This window comes from Chenopodium album, chromosome 14 (genome assembly GCF_948465745.1).
Source record: "Chenopodium album chromosome 14, dcCheAlbu1.1, whole genome shotgun sequence".
Classification (NCBI taxonomy): Eukaryota; Viridiplantae; Streptophyta; class Magnoliopsida; order Caryophyllales; family Amaranthaceae; genus Chenopodium; species Chenopodium album.
In genome coordinates, this window is record NC_137847.1 from 17,655,394 (window position 1) to 17,671,280 (window position 15,887).

Sequence of the window (15,887 nt, forward strand, 5' to 3'; positions counted from 1 at the left end):
TGAGAATTAATGTTTAGGCTTAGTTTCAATAGGCGGACTAATTTATAAATGGTTAAGTTGAGATTCGAGAGATGAGATTTAATACCGGTAAATTAACTCTGTGATTGTAATACGTAGCGAAGGCCCTTTATGATCTGATTGATTGATGCGTTAATGGTTGATTATTATGTTTTACCCTGGAATGTTGTTTATTAGTGAACCTGTGCCCTAGGTCTTTTTATATTTGATTTCTCCTATTTTATTCTCCCTGCTCATATTCTTCGTAGTATAGATCTTTAATAACAACAAATTATTACTTAATAATTTAGATTACTTTTAATTAATTAGGAATAAATTGACTTGTTTCCCTGTGGTTAGACCCTTCTTCCCTATCTACTTTTGTTAGAGGATTTAGGTAATATTTTTGATTAGGGGATACGACTTTACCTTGTCACCGCCCAAAATAGAGAAGCAAATTCGAGGGTTTATTGGCCGGTTGCAATACATAAGTAGGTTCATATCAAAACTCACTATGATATGTGAACCAATATTCAAGAAGCTCAAAAAGAATGTACTAGTAATATGGGACAATGAGTGTCAAAAATCCTTTGATAAAATCAAGGCCTATCTCGCTAATCCTCCTGTATTAGCACCCGCGCTTCCAGGAATCCCTCTTCGATTGTATCTAACAGTTACTAAAGAGACAATGGAAGCTATGCTAGCACAAGAAGTAGAGAATAAAGAAAATGCCATCTACTACTTAAGCAAAAAGATGCTCGAGTATGAAGTTCGCTACACACCACTTGAAAAATTGTGCCTCGCATTAGTGTGGGCCACAACCAAGTTAAGACACTACATGCTCGTCCACACAGTGTATGTAGTATCTCAAATGGATCCTCTTAAATACCTCTTTGAGAAATATATGCTCAACGGGCGAATATCTAGATGGATAGTTAACTTAGCCCAATTTGATGTAAGATTCATGCCTCAAAAAGCTATCAAAGGATCAGTGGTTTCGGATTTCTTGGCAGATTTCCCGATTGAAGATTCCACACCAATGCATGAAAATGATTTTCCAAATGAAGATTTAATGCTCACGGAAGATGATACATGGACATTATACTTCGATGGAGCCTCAAAGCAGAAAGGATGTGGCGTAGGAGTACTATTAGTATCACCAAAACAAGAACACATCCCAATCTCAATAAAGTTGGATTCGACATTACCAACAATGATTCGGAATGTGAAGCATGTGTGGTAGGCCTTGAAACTGCTTTGGCATTAGGAGTAAAGAAGCTACGCATATTCGGAGACTCTTCTCTCATCATCAACCAAATCTCCAAAAGATGGAAAGTAAGGAGTAAAAGTTTGGCCCCTTACCAAACATACTTGGAAATCCTTACTAATCAACTTGGAAAGGTAGAATATACATATCTACCAAGAGAGGAAAATCAATTCGTTGATGCCTTGGCAAGACTAGCCTTAATGGTTAGAATTCCTAAGGAGATTGAGCAAATGCCTTTAACAATAGAAAAAAGGCATAAAACGACTTATATTCAAGCCATAGAAGATGATGAAACTATCCAAGAAGAAGAAGAAGAGGAAGAGGAACCTTGGTACATTGACATCCTTAATTATGTCACCAAAGGAGAATATCCAGTTCATGCTGACAAGAGAGAAAAACGCGCTCTAAGACTTTTGGCTTCTCAATTTGTGCTCATAAATGATGAGTTACATAAAAGGGTACCTAAAGGAAGAGCTCTTTTATGTGTAGGAAAAAAGGAAGCTCAAAGAGTGATGAAAATAATCCACGTAGGAGCGTGTGGAACTCATACGAATGGCAAAATGCTAGTCCAAAACATAGTGCGCCAAGGGTACTACTAGACTACCATAAATAGGGATTGCCATCTGATGAGTCTATTTTATATGTATTTTTATTCCCCATCCCACGGTCATATTTGTGCTTATTTGAGCTCTACGGAGCTATTTTTATTACTAATATACGTTTTCTAGTGTTTTTGTAAAGTTGGTATTATTTTGTAAGAATTTGCAGATTTATGACAATTCCCGAGTTTATTGAACCACTACAAATATATTGGAGTTTAATCGTATTGTATGACTGTATATTTTAAGCCCAAGGCCGAATTAGAGAAATTTAATCCGGTAATTAAGGGCTCGATACGAGAGGAGGTCCAAGATTTTACAAGTTATTATATCACAGACTAAAGAAGCGAAGAAACAAGTGATAATGAATCTTAAAAGCCCAAGTTCAAGAACAAAAGGGAGATGGACCATTGAAGCCCAATTCGCAGCCCCAACTAACCGGGCCCGGTTGGGCGGTAGCTGGCCCGGTCGGGCAAGAGTGTTCCTGCGAGCTTTTCACTTCATCATAGTGGGCTAGTTGTTTAGGCCCACTTGATTATAGTTGTGTCGGTGATTTGTGTTTATATAAGGAGTAGTAGTACCGTAAGTTAGGTAGTTAGTTTTCTTTGACTTTTCTAATTTTCTTTATTCTTAGTTTTAGATTTCCGTAACTTGCTAGTTAGGATTTTCTTAAGTTTTTGTTTTATCTCGGTTTTCGTCTATTTCGTCTTAACGCTAATTACTTTTGCTTCTAGTTTGTTTTATGATTATTATTTCTGATTCTACTTTGGTAGTTTTCTTTAATATTGATTTTTATTATTATTGTTTTTATTATGCTTATATAATTGTTTTATTTAATTGCCTATTGCTTTTAATCATGCTTTCTTTAATTGCTTTGATTAGTTTAATTTTAATTATGCACGAGTAGTTTATTTCTAGGGTTCTTGGGGATCCATGAATAATATGAAGGAATAATTTATTGTTGTTGATTGTTAATGTTTTAGATTAATTTCCTATTGATTGATTTAATGCTATGTGTAGACACCCAAATGTGTCTCCCCAAAACCAAACCCGGCGATGAATACCTTTTGCGTCAAATGATGATCGAACGAGGTGAAAGTGTGAAAGGTCAGGTGTTGCGGTTGGTTTTTTTATTTAAAATTCTTTCTTTCTGTTTTCGAAAAAACAACTCTATTTTATGAAAACAGCCAATCTAGTTTAGTTTGGTCCACGACATGGGTCCACTAATAGTGTAGTTGGATGGGGCTTGCAAAGAGCTTTCCAACGATATATTATAAGCCCAATTCCGATGAATAATGAGGAAGTTATAGCCAGATACTAAACTGGGACCGGTTTGATCTTTACATGCGGCCCGATGATTTAGGGGAGGGCCTGATGTTAATTATTATTCCTAAAGTTATTAGAATTAGTTATAGTCTTCTAGAATTCTCTAGAAGGTTCTTTTAATCCTAATAGAATTAGAATTAATAATTATATTTTGATAAGTTTTACTTGGAATAAAATATTATTTTATGAAAATACGATTTTAATTTTCATACGGACTTTAAAGTCAATTTTGATTGATAAGTGGACTCCGTGTTTGAAAGCGCATAGGAATCCAGACTATTGCCAAACGACAGGCCTGTCGCCACGCGACAAGCCTTGTCGCCACGCGGCAGAGCTTGTCGCCAAGCGACAAAGTCGGTTTTGCGGCGACAGAGTGGAGTTTTATTCCTTATCAAATTCTACTTATTTCCGGACTGTTTTCTTATAAATAGGGTCCTGAACCTCTGTTTTCAGTCATTCACAATCAATTATCTATTCTCCACAATCAATATTCTCTCTAAGCTCTCTTTCTTTAGCTTTTCACAAACAAAATTCCGCATACACGAGATCTAGACACACCTAGCCAAGTTAGAAGTTGCCTTCACCCTAGACGTGAAAGGTTATAATTTCTGAGGGTTTGGTCCCAAATCTCTATTTCGATTATTTAATTTAATTGTTTTGATGTTTTTATTTTCCTTGAAGTTACTAACGCGTGTATTTTGTTATTAGAAAGAGATACGAGGAATCAAAGTATGTAATCTTGTTGCTCTATTCTTGTAGAAAGCATGTTTCAATTTGTTTAATTCCTAGTATCATGTTAGGATGTTATTATTGCTTTCTAGTATCAGGTTTAGGGTGCCTTTTACTCTTTTATAATATCATGTTAGTATCATGCTAGGTTTAAAGATTTGATCTTTATTGCTTAGTGACATGCTAGGGTTTGTTATTAATCTTGTTAGTATCATGCCTAGGATCTTGCTATTATATTTAAGCTTTATTATTAACATGATTATAATTATTATGATTATGATTATTATGTTGCTTGATATATATTATTGTTATTGCTTGATAACGCCTTTTATGCATGTTTAAAGGGAATTTGTACTTGGAATCACGCTTAATAAGATAATTAATAATCTTGTTTAGGGCTAATATGATTATAATTCAAGTGATCGCCAATAATAGTTTTATTTGTGCATTAAATTCAACCAACATAGAAAAACAGGTTTAGGGTTAATCTATTGTTTGCATGCTAGTCAGAAAGTGCACATGAATACGAAAAGAATGAAGTAGAGGCCTATTTAGGGCAGGTTCAATCTCTTTTAGGTTGGATTTGTACCTTCATCCCTGAACCCTATTTGGTTCAAGACCTTTTGGAGTTGATGATCTCATGGATCGTTAAGGGGTGTAATCTTCACCTTGTGAACGGTTTACAAGTTCCTAAAACTTGTTGGAGACTCTTTTGCTCTAGCTTCCTTCCCTTTGGAAGCCACCATGCTTAAGTGTATGATCACAGTGGGGTTCAAGCTTGGGGTTAATTGCTTGAAATATTCCCTACACTATGCAATTGGATTAGCGCTGGTTTAATTATATGAGTTATGCAATATTGATTCGAGATTCGAGAGATGAGAATTGATGTTTAGGCTTAGTTTCAATAGGAAGGTTAATTTATAAATGGTTAAGTCAAGATTCGAGAGATGCGATTTAATACCGGTAGATTAATTCTGTGATTATAATACGTAGCGAAAGCCCTTTATAATGTGGTTAATTTTTGCATTGATAATTGATTGTTGTCTTTCATCCCGGAATATTATTTATTGGTGAACCTATGCCCTAGGCTTTTATTTATTGATTTCTCCCTACTTTTATTCTCATTAGTTTAATATCCTTCACAACAATTTGGTTACTTAATAATTTAGATTATATTAATTAATTAGGAATAGAAAGACTTGTTTCCCTGTGGATTCGACCCTACTTCCCTATCTACATTAGTTAGAGGACTTAGGTAATATTTTTTATTAGGTGATACGACTTTATCCTGTCAAAATTTGGCGCCGTGCCGGGGACGCGGTTTTATTTTTATTTCTAGTTGTTTTTAGAGTCTAGATTATTATTTTTTTTATTTATATTTTTTCGACTTTTTCATATTTATTTGTTTAGTACAGATCAAGAATCAGAGATGACTGCACCACCACTACCTCCTGTTCGCAAGCTTAGCGATTATTCGCAACCATCCCTGACAGATATTCCACATCTTGCTCCCACACCTAATCTCAATAGAGTACAATTCGAGATTAAACCCTAGTTTATTACTATGATCGAAAGGAAACAATTTAGCGGAGCTAAGGGTGAAGATCCAAATCTTCATATTTTGGATTTCTGCCAATATTGCAACACTATTAGGCAAACTGGGGTCACGCAGGACCAAATCAGGGAGATTCTTTTTCCTTTTTCTTTACGTGGAAAAGCTAAATTATGGTATAATGGATTGAATAGAACTGCCCTTGGTATTACTGACTGGAGTACTCTTGCTTTGAATTTCTATAATAAATATTACCCTGCAGAAAGGATAGCTTTGTTAAGGAGTTCGATCCTAAATTTTGCCCAAGAAGCTGATGAAAGTTTATATGAAGCTTGGGAAAGATTTAAGGATTTGCAGAGAGAATGCCCTCATCATGGGCTAGCACAGTGGCAGATAATCCAAGCTTTCTACAATGGGCTTGGATATAATTCAAGAATGATTTTGGACTCTGCAGCTAACGGAAGATTTATGAATTTGGATGAGAATATATCGAGCAATGTTGTCGAAGAGATGGTTATTCATAATTCCCAATATGGGAATCCAAGAGGAATTGCAAACAAGGGAAAACACCAAGTCGATTCTATATCCTTTTTGCAAGCACAATTGACCTATATTAGCCAGAAACTAGAAATTATTAATAATTCTAAATCATCTTCCGTTGCTAATGTTTCTGCTATTGGTACTAACTCTGCAATATTTTGTGAAAATTGTGGTCTTTTAGGTCATTTGGCACAGGACTGTAGGAGTTCACTTGAGAAGATTAATGCTTTTCAGACCTATAAGCAAATTAGTCCATACTCTAACACCTACAATGTAGGGTTAAAACATAACCAAAATATGTCGTACAATAGTACGAATGTGTTTAACCCTCCACCACAGGTACAAAAACCACAGCAGAGGTACTACCAACCTCCACATCAGAGACCACAACATGTTGTTACTCCTCCATCTGATTCTGGCCTATTAGAAATCAAAACAATGTTAGCCAATATGCAGAAGCAGATTTAGAGTAGAGATGTGCAAATTGACTCATTAATAGCACATAATAAAATCATTGATAATCAAATTGCGCAACTTTCCTCTACTCTACAAACTCGCCAGCAGGGAGCCCTACCATCACATCCAGTACAACCAACAGAATACGCAAATGCAATTACCCTTAGGAGTGGTTCACACTATGATGGGCCTCCTATGCCCAAAGATGATGAACCTGTTACAACAAAAATTGCTAATCTTGATTCTGTTAAACCAAACAATGTTGTTACTAGCCCTACAGGGCTACAGGGTAAAACTAACTCTTCTAATAATTCTTTGCAGGGTAAACCCCAAGATAAGAGTGGAGATGTGCAGGTTCTTGCTATCAAACTTCCATTCCCTAATAGACATTTATAGAGTAAGTTGGATAAGCAATTTGGTAAGTTTTCGGAGGTTGTGAAGAATTTGCAGGTAACAATTCCTTTCACAGAATTAATTACTCAAGTTCTTGCAGATTCTAAATTTATGAAAGAAATTTTGACTAGAAAAAGATCTATTAGTGAGGTAGAGACGGTTGCTTTTACTGCATAATGTAGTGCTATATTACAAAATAAATCTCCACATAAACTAAAAGATCCGGGTAGTTTTTCTATTCCATGTCATATTGGTAATCTGTTAATTGAAAAAGCTTTATGTGATTTGGGTGTTAGTGTAAGTGTTATGTCATTATCTGTGAGCTCTAAATTCAATATGGGTAAATTAAAAGCTACCAATATTACTCTGTAAATGGCCGATCGTTCTGTGAAATACCCTTTAGGTGTTTTAGAGGATGTTCCTGTTAGAGTAGGTAATTTTTATATACTTGTTGATTTTGTTGTTCTTGATGTGGAGGAAGATTTGCAAATTCCAATTATTTTGGGTAGACCATTCCTTTATACTGCAGGGGCAATAATAGATGTCAAAAGTGGTAAACTTACATTATGTGTAGGGGATGATAATATCACTTTTAATTTAAATAATGTCCCTAAAAGTCCCATGTTAGAGGAAAAGTGTTTTAGTATTGGTGTGGTTGATGTAAATAATTTTTCTAATAAACCCCAAGCTCTCATTAGAGATCCCTTGGAGGCGGTATTTTGTGTTGCATCTTCTGCAGGAAAAACTAATACTTGGAAAGATGATGTGGATGCTATAGAAAGAGCTCTAAATTGTGTAGGGCTCGAGTTTGATGATGAACAAGTGGAGAGAGAGAAACAAATTGCAGAAATCAAGCCCTCAGAGAAAGTTCCACCCGATCGGGTGAAATTTGTTCTATTAAGCAAAAATACGAAGGGAATTGAAGCCATAAAGAAATTTCGTGCATCAAGTGGTGAAAACCCACCTGGTCGGACTTGGGAGTCGGGCCACGGTCGCCCGGTCGGGCGCGAGAGCGCGGCAGCAAAACTGGCCAACTTCAAAATGCTATAACTTTTGCTTTTCTAAACGAAAGTTTGAGTGTGACCTATCATTGGAAAGCTCTTCAAGTATACTTTCCAATGCAGTTAGAATCACTGAATTATCATTTATATAAAAAACGTTATAAGCAAAATAGTGAACATGACTCGTTTTTGTCTCTTCTCTTACTAACACTTTGTTTCTTTTTTGTCCAAAATTGTACAAAGGTGATGAATCACAATGTTTGGGATGGTGGTGGATATGAGTTTGATGATGATCGGTAGTCACTTGGATTACTAACTTCCGTTTAAGCCAATGAGGACATTGTCTGATTTAGCTTGGGGGGGGGGATTTCTTGTATATATAGGTACTCTTTCTTTCCCTTTTCTTTTTATTTTCTTTGGTGTGTTTAGTTTAGTTTCTTTGCTTTCTTAGTTTAGATTTTATTTCTTTATTAGGTTAGATTTTATTGCGTATTAGGTTAGACTTTATTGTTTAAAAAATAAAAATAAAAATCCAAAAATACGTTCCAATGAATAATAAATCATGTTTCCCTGTGCCCCTTGATTAAAATTTTTGAAATTATTTTGATTTTTGGTATTTGATGATAAATATTGTGGATTAGTTGATCATGATTTGATGTTTGATTGCCTTGGAACCTTAGCATGCGTCAATTTTGTCCAACTACATGTGAATATAGTGCTTGACTAGTTGATTTGGTGAGGAATGTGTGTTAGTTCCTGGTATGTCAATGAAGTTGAGTATTGATTTTTAACTTTAAGTAATGTTTGTATGACTCATTATTATGCACATTAAGGAGGACGAAGGCATTTGTTTTTTTAGGTGGCCTTAAGATGATATTAGATACATTTGTTCCCTTCTTGCTACCCATATTGTTGCCTTGATTATATGTTGTTTATTTAACCATATTATAAGCTTATTTAAGCCCCATTGGTTACTAGTCCCAAGCTTGGCTTGGGGGAGTTAATAGTTAGTAAGGTGAGGGAGTTTGTAGTGTGCTTATTTATTTGTACAATTTGGGTGAATTTGAGAAGTTATTTATTTGTTCTTATTTTTGTGGATTGGAAGAAAAATAGTAAAAGGTGTTCAAAAGTTGAAAATATTCCAATGTGAGACATAAAGAAAGAAAAAAGTGCAAAAGAAAAAAAATTTCAAGTTCAAGTTTGAAAAAAAAAAGTTCAAAGTTCGTTTCACTCGAGTTCTATAATATCATATTTGTATGAGTGGAGTTGTAAGTGTTGGGAATTTATGATATAATTAATTAGTTGTTTGGTAAATTTTTGTGAAGTTGAGTTGTGTTGGAGATGCTTGGTCATCATTTAATTTTGACCTTGGTTTTATTAGAATTTTTGCTCCCTTAAGCATGGCTTTACTCTCACATTTTCCCAAATATTTCCTATCCTTTACCTAAGCCTTACATTACAAGCTTTGAAGACCTTCCGACCTTTGTGCATAGAGTTGTATAAATGTGAAATTAGTTTTTTATCAATGCAAAGAATGATTTGACATATTTCGAGTTGACTATTAGGTTGAGTGCTCATCTCTTTAAACACACGAGTGTTGTGAGTTGGGAGGGCATTGTTCACATTAAAGGGGTTGGTTGGAGAGTGATCAAGTACATATTTCACTCGCCACATAAATGAGAGTTGAGTGTCTGAGCACTAGTCTTGAATTCTATATGCTCTTGTGGTTTGCTCTATTTGACAATTATTAGGGAAGATTGGTAATTAGATGGATTTGATTGATTGACTTTGATTCTATTTGTCAGATTTACCTTGAATCGTATTTATTTATTTGAATTATTTTTGCGGTGAAGTATTGATCTATTTATTCATTGCTTTGCTTAGGGACAAGCAAAAGGTTTAGCTTGGGGGAGTTTAATGAGTCTATTTTATATGTACTTTTATTCCCTGTCCCACGGTCATATTTGTGCTTATTTGAGCTCTACGGAGCTATTTTTATTACTAATATACGTTTTCTAGTGTTTTTGTAGAGTTGGTATTATTTTGTAAGAATTTGCAGATTTATGACAATTCCCGAGTTTATTGAACCACTACAAATATATTGGAGTTTAATCGTATTGTATGACTGTATATTTTAAGCTTAAGGCCGAATTAGAGAAATTTAATCCGGTAATTAAGGGCTCGATATGAGAGGAGGTCCAAGATTTTACAAGTTATTATATCACGGACCAAAGAAGCGAAGAAACAAGGGATAATGAATTATAAAAGCCCAAGTTCAAGAACAAAAAGGAGATGGACCATTGAAGCCCAATTCGCAACCCCAACTGACCGGGCCCGGTCGGGCGGTAGCTGGCCCGGTCGGGCGAGAGTGTTGCTGCGAGCTTTTCACTTCATCATAGTGGGCTAGTTGTTTAGGCCCACTTGATTATAGTTATGTCGGTGATTTTTGTTTATATAAGGAGTAGTAGTACCGTAGGTTAGGTAGTTAGTTTTCTTTGACTTTTCTAATTTTCTTTATTCTTAGTTTTAGATTTCCGTAACTTGCTAGTTAGGATTTTCTTAAGTTTTTGTTTTATCTCGGTTTTCGTCTATTTCGTCTTAACGCTAATTACTTTTGCTTCTAGTTTGTTTTATGATTATTATTTCTGATTCTACTTTGGTAGTTTTCTTTAATATTGATTTTTATTATTATTGTTTTTATTATGCTTATATAATTGTTTTATTTAATTGCTTATTTCTTTTCATCATACTTTCTTTAATTGCTTTGATTAGTTTAGTTTTAATTATGCACGAGTAGTTTATTTCTAGGGTTCTTAGGGATCCATGAATAATAATAAGGGATAATTTATTGTTGTTGATTGTTAATGTTTTTAGATTAATTTCCTATTGATTGATTTAATGCTATGCAATTGGATTAGCGCCGGTTTAATTGTATGAGTTATGCAATATTAATTCGAGATTCGAGAGATGAGAATTGATGTTTAGGCTTAGTTTCAATTGGAAGGTTAATTTATAAATGGTTAAATCAAGATTCTAGAGATGCGATTTAATACCGGTAAATTAATTCTGTGATTATAATACGTAGCGAAAGCCCTTTATAATGTGGTTAATTTTTGCGTTGATAATTGATTGTTTTCTTTCATCCCGGAATATTATTTATTGGTGAACCTATTCTCTAAGGATTTATTTATTGATTTCTCCCTACTTTTATTCTTCCCTACTTTTATTCTCATTAGTTTAATATCCTTCACAACAATTTGGTTACTTAATAATTTAGATTATATTAATTAATTAGGAATAGAAAGACTTGTTTCCCTGTGGATTCGACCCTACTTCCCTATCTACATTAGTTAGAGGAGTTAGGTAATACTTTTGATTAGGTGATACGACTTTATCTTGTCACCATCAATATGTAAAAAGATGCCCTAAATGTCAAATATATATACGTAAACTTGCAACATGTTCCGCCATCACTACTTTACACCTACACTTCTCCATGGCCATTCTCAACATGGGGAATAGATATCATTGGAAAAATCATCCCTCCTGGGACAGGAGGCCATGAATATATCCTAGTTGCAATTGGTTACTTCACAAAATGGGTTGAAGCAGTATCATATGCAAAACTCACTACAAAACATGTAGCACTCTTCATCGAAACACTACCACAAAAAGGAGAAAAAGTAACACACTATACATGACTATCAAGTTGGATGGACATTCTCTATAATAAAATAGAACGCCTTTGGTTAATGACAGTCTAGTATGTGGAATAAAACAGAATGCCTTTCTTTGAGAATCGATCTATTTGATATTACTATAATAATTCTAAAAAATAACATAATCCTAGCTTTAAATTACAGAACGCCATTGTATGACATTAGTTTTATAAGTTTAATCAAATCGAACGCCTATGTTTGGTAACAATTTTATGTGACATTACTATATCAAAAAAAAAAATCTAACCATTTAAACTAAGCCCTACTCACCTCCTTCATTTCCACTTGTGGGGAATATTTCAAGCCATCTCACACTTGAGCCCCACTGTGATCATACACTTAAGTATTGTGGCGTCCAAAGAGAAGGAAGCTAGAGCAAAAGAGTCGCCAACAAGTTTTAGGAACTTGTAAACCGTTCACAGGGTGAAGGTTACACCCCTTAACAATTCAGGAGATCGTTAACTCCAATAGGTCTGGAACCATGACTGGAAGTTCAGGGATGAAGGTACAAATCCAACCTAAAAGAGATTGAACCTGCCCTAAAAATAGGCCTCTACTTTATTCTTCTCGTATTCATGTGCGCTTTCTGACTAACATGCAATCAATAGATTAACCCTAAACCTGTTTATCTATGTTGGTTGAATTTAATGCACAAAAAAATCTATTATTGGAGATCACTTGAATTATAATCATATTAGCCTAAACAAGATTATTAATTATCTTATTAAGCGTGATTACCAGTAAAAATTCCCTTTAAACATGCATAAAAGGTGTGATCAAGCAACAACAATGACAATATATATAATAAGAAACATAATAAAAATCATCATCATAATAATAATATTCTCAATCTCAAAGCATAATAATATTAGCAAGATCTTATGCATGATACTATCAAGATTAATACCAACCCTAACATGTCACTAAACATTAAAGATCAAAGCTTTAGCCCTAACATGATATTAGAAAAGAAATAGGAAGCATCATAATAAACATTCATGATATTAGAAATATTAATTAACCCTAAACATGATACTAGGAAGCAATATAACATCCTAACATGATACTAGGAATTAACATAATATAAGCATGATTTCTATATCAATAAAGCCATTAAAGTACTTACTTCGATGTCTCGTACCTCTTTCTTTCACGTCTAGGGAGAAGGCAACTTCGAACTTGGCTAGGTGTGTCTAGAGCTAATGTATGTGGAATTTTTTGAGAGAAGGTTTAGTAAAAGAATAGAGAGGGAAAGCTTCTAGCTTTTAGAGAGAGAATAGAGAGAGATGATTGTTGTGAATGATGAAAAACGGGGAGATACGACCCCTATTTATATAGCTCGGGATCAAAGAAAATCATATTTGGAATAAAACTCCTCCTTTCACAAATGACAGGAGCCAGCGCCAGACGACAGAAGCAGCGCCAGGCGACAGGTAGCAGCGCCAGGCGACAGACCTGTCATTTGGCGCTGGGACAGTTTTTTTGCGGATTTTGTTTTTATCATATCTTTTGATCCAAAAGTCCAAATAAGTCATATAATGTGTCGTTGGAAAGCTCTTGAAGTCTAATTTCCAACCCAATTAGAATCAGATTAAAATATTTTGTATATAAAAAGATATGGCCGAAATAGTGAAAGAGTGTTAGTTTTGGATAGAGTTTCGTATTCCTTTCATATCTTTTTCGTTATTGCTCGGAATTAATATTATAATATATTATTGGAAAGATAATTTCATGATCTATCCAACCATATAAGATTTGGATAAAGATTATGAGGCACAAAAATAATATCTGACTTTCTTTGAACATCTTGAAATTCGAATAGAATTAGGATTTAAAAAAAAAAGGAAAGTTTTATTCAATTTCAAACTCTTTGATTTTATCTTTTCAAAAAGGATAATTAAGATCTTTTAGAAACTCATAGAAGCTTTTACTAAATCCTAAATAGTTTAGGAATAGGATTAAACCTTTGGACCCTCCACATGATCATTGGGTCGTAGGTAAAATTCGGTTTGGGCCCAGTTTAGTATTTTGGCCATAACTTCCTCATTATTCATCGGAATTAGGCTTATAATATATCGTTGGAAAGGTCTTTTCAATCCCCATCCAATTACACTATTATTGGACCCTTATCATGGACCAAACTAAACTGGTCTCGACGTTTTCATAAATAGAGTAAGAAAAGAAATATTTTTGAAAACAAAAAAAGAGATATTTTAATAAAAACAACCACATCACTAGACTTTCCACACTTTCACCTCGTTCGATAATCAATGACGTGAAAGGTATTCATCACCGGGTTTGGTTTTGGGGAGACACATTTGGGTGTCTACACCACTGTAACCGCAAACCGCCTCTTGATCTTCCTCACTTTTCCCTTCCTCCCTCCTCTTTTTTCTTTGTTTTTAATTTTTTGGTTACCTTCTAGACAAACCACCGCAAGCACCACCCTTTACCACCCCTATAACTTTCTCCATCTTTAATTTATTGTTGTTGCTGCTGCTACTAATTCGAGGCCGACGTCTTAACAGAGGTAAATACGTCGTCGTTCCCGGTGACAGAACATTCTCCCTTTGGGTTGAAAAGTACCGACCTCAGTCTCTCGCCGATGTTGCTGTACATCGTGACATTATTGATACAAGTAATTCTAGGAATTTTTTGTTAATTGTGTTCGATTTTTTCGGAAATTAGGGGTTGTTTTTCTTTATTTGCTCTGATTGTGTGTTTTGACTGCAATTTACAAGAAAATGAATCAAGTAACACCGATGAGAACTGACGCCGTTGCTGCCACCCCAGTGTTTCCGCCCAATCTTATCTCCCCTGCTAGCCACCATTAGCAGCATTGGGTGTATTAGTATTTGATTATTCCTCCTATTTTGCTATATCAATCGGTTTTTTAAATCTTGGATTTAATCGATTTTACATTTTTCAAATTTATTTAATTCTAATATATAGTTGAATATGTTAATTAAATTGCTTTCTTGTCGTTATTGCAAGTTTTTTTTCATAATTGATGCGTTGTTGATATAAGTCGAAGGAGTTCTTCAAATTGACAGAATTCGGGGGTTGTTTTAGACATTATAATTTTGTTATTGTTGGATTTTGTTATTCAAAGTAGAAATCATATATACCGATTAATTAGAATTGGTTTTACGTTTTTATTTTTTGAATTGTATATGCTTTTTAGTTTGAATTGTTGGTTATCAGTTTGTAAATTCTAAATTTGAATATTTTTATGGTTATTTTATTTAATTTTTAATTTAATTTAATTTTTAGAGATTTATTATAGTTATTATATTTAATTTTTTTTAAAGAAAATAAGGAAAAGAGAACTGTCATCTAAAATAAGCGTTCTATATTCATATGGAAGTACATAACACCTATCATCAGATAACCGTTGCTTTTTCTTTGGCTTTTTTTATTGGTTTTTTACGTAGAAAAGGAAGCTATTATCTTAGCTAAGCGTTCTGTATTAGATTGAATATAGAACGCCTCCAACTAGCGTCTTGTATACTTTATAAGGCATCCTAGTTGAAGAACGCTTCTAAGGCGACCTATATTGTCTATTTTAGGCGTTCTATATGGCCTATTTTGTGGTAGTGAAAGAAATATTATATGTCGTTATAGAGTCCTACATGAAATAATAAGTGACAATAGAACTTACTTTCAAGCAGGATGTGAAGAATTACTCTAAAAATACGGCATTCAACATCATCACTCTTCTCCAGACAGGCCTCAAGCAAACGGTGCAGTGGAAGCAGCCAATAAAAACTTAAAGACTATCATCGAAAAGATGACAGAAAACTACAAGGATTAGCCTGACAAACTCCATTTTGCTCTTTGGGGTTATCGCATGTCAATTCGCTCATCCAAAGGAAATAAGCCATTTTCCTTAGTATATGGAATGGATGCTGTACAACCTGTAGAATTGGAAATACCTTCCTTACGCATTGCACTAGAAAGTAAACTCGATGAGGTTGAATAGACAAGAGCAAGATATGAGGAGCTAATTCTACTCGATGAAAAATGACTAGAAGCTCTACATCATACTCAATGCTATCAAACGTGCATGGCTAGACACTATAACAAGAAGGTCAAGACAAGAAACATCAAAGTAGGATACTTGGTGTTAAAAGCATTAAGGAAGAATGTTCTGGACCCAAGAGGCAAATTTAGGCCTAATTGGTCTGGACCATACATAGTCAAAACCGTTCGATTAGGAGGCACTGCAAAACTAATTGATATGGATGATAATGTGTTCTCAAACATGACAAATCTTGACCAACTTAAGAAATTCTACCCATAACCGCT

General features: G+C 34.5%; 1 pseudogene; it reads right to left on the reverse strand.

The window, feature by feature from the left end:
- Window positions 1-5,749: 5,749 nt before the first annotated feature.
- Window positions 5,750-5,845, reverse strand: LOC145580347 (small nucleolar RNA R71; annotated as a pseudogene).
- Window positions 5,846-15,887: the final 10,042 nt, after the last annotated feature.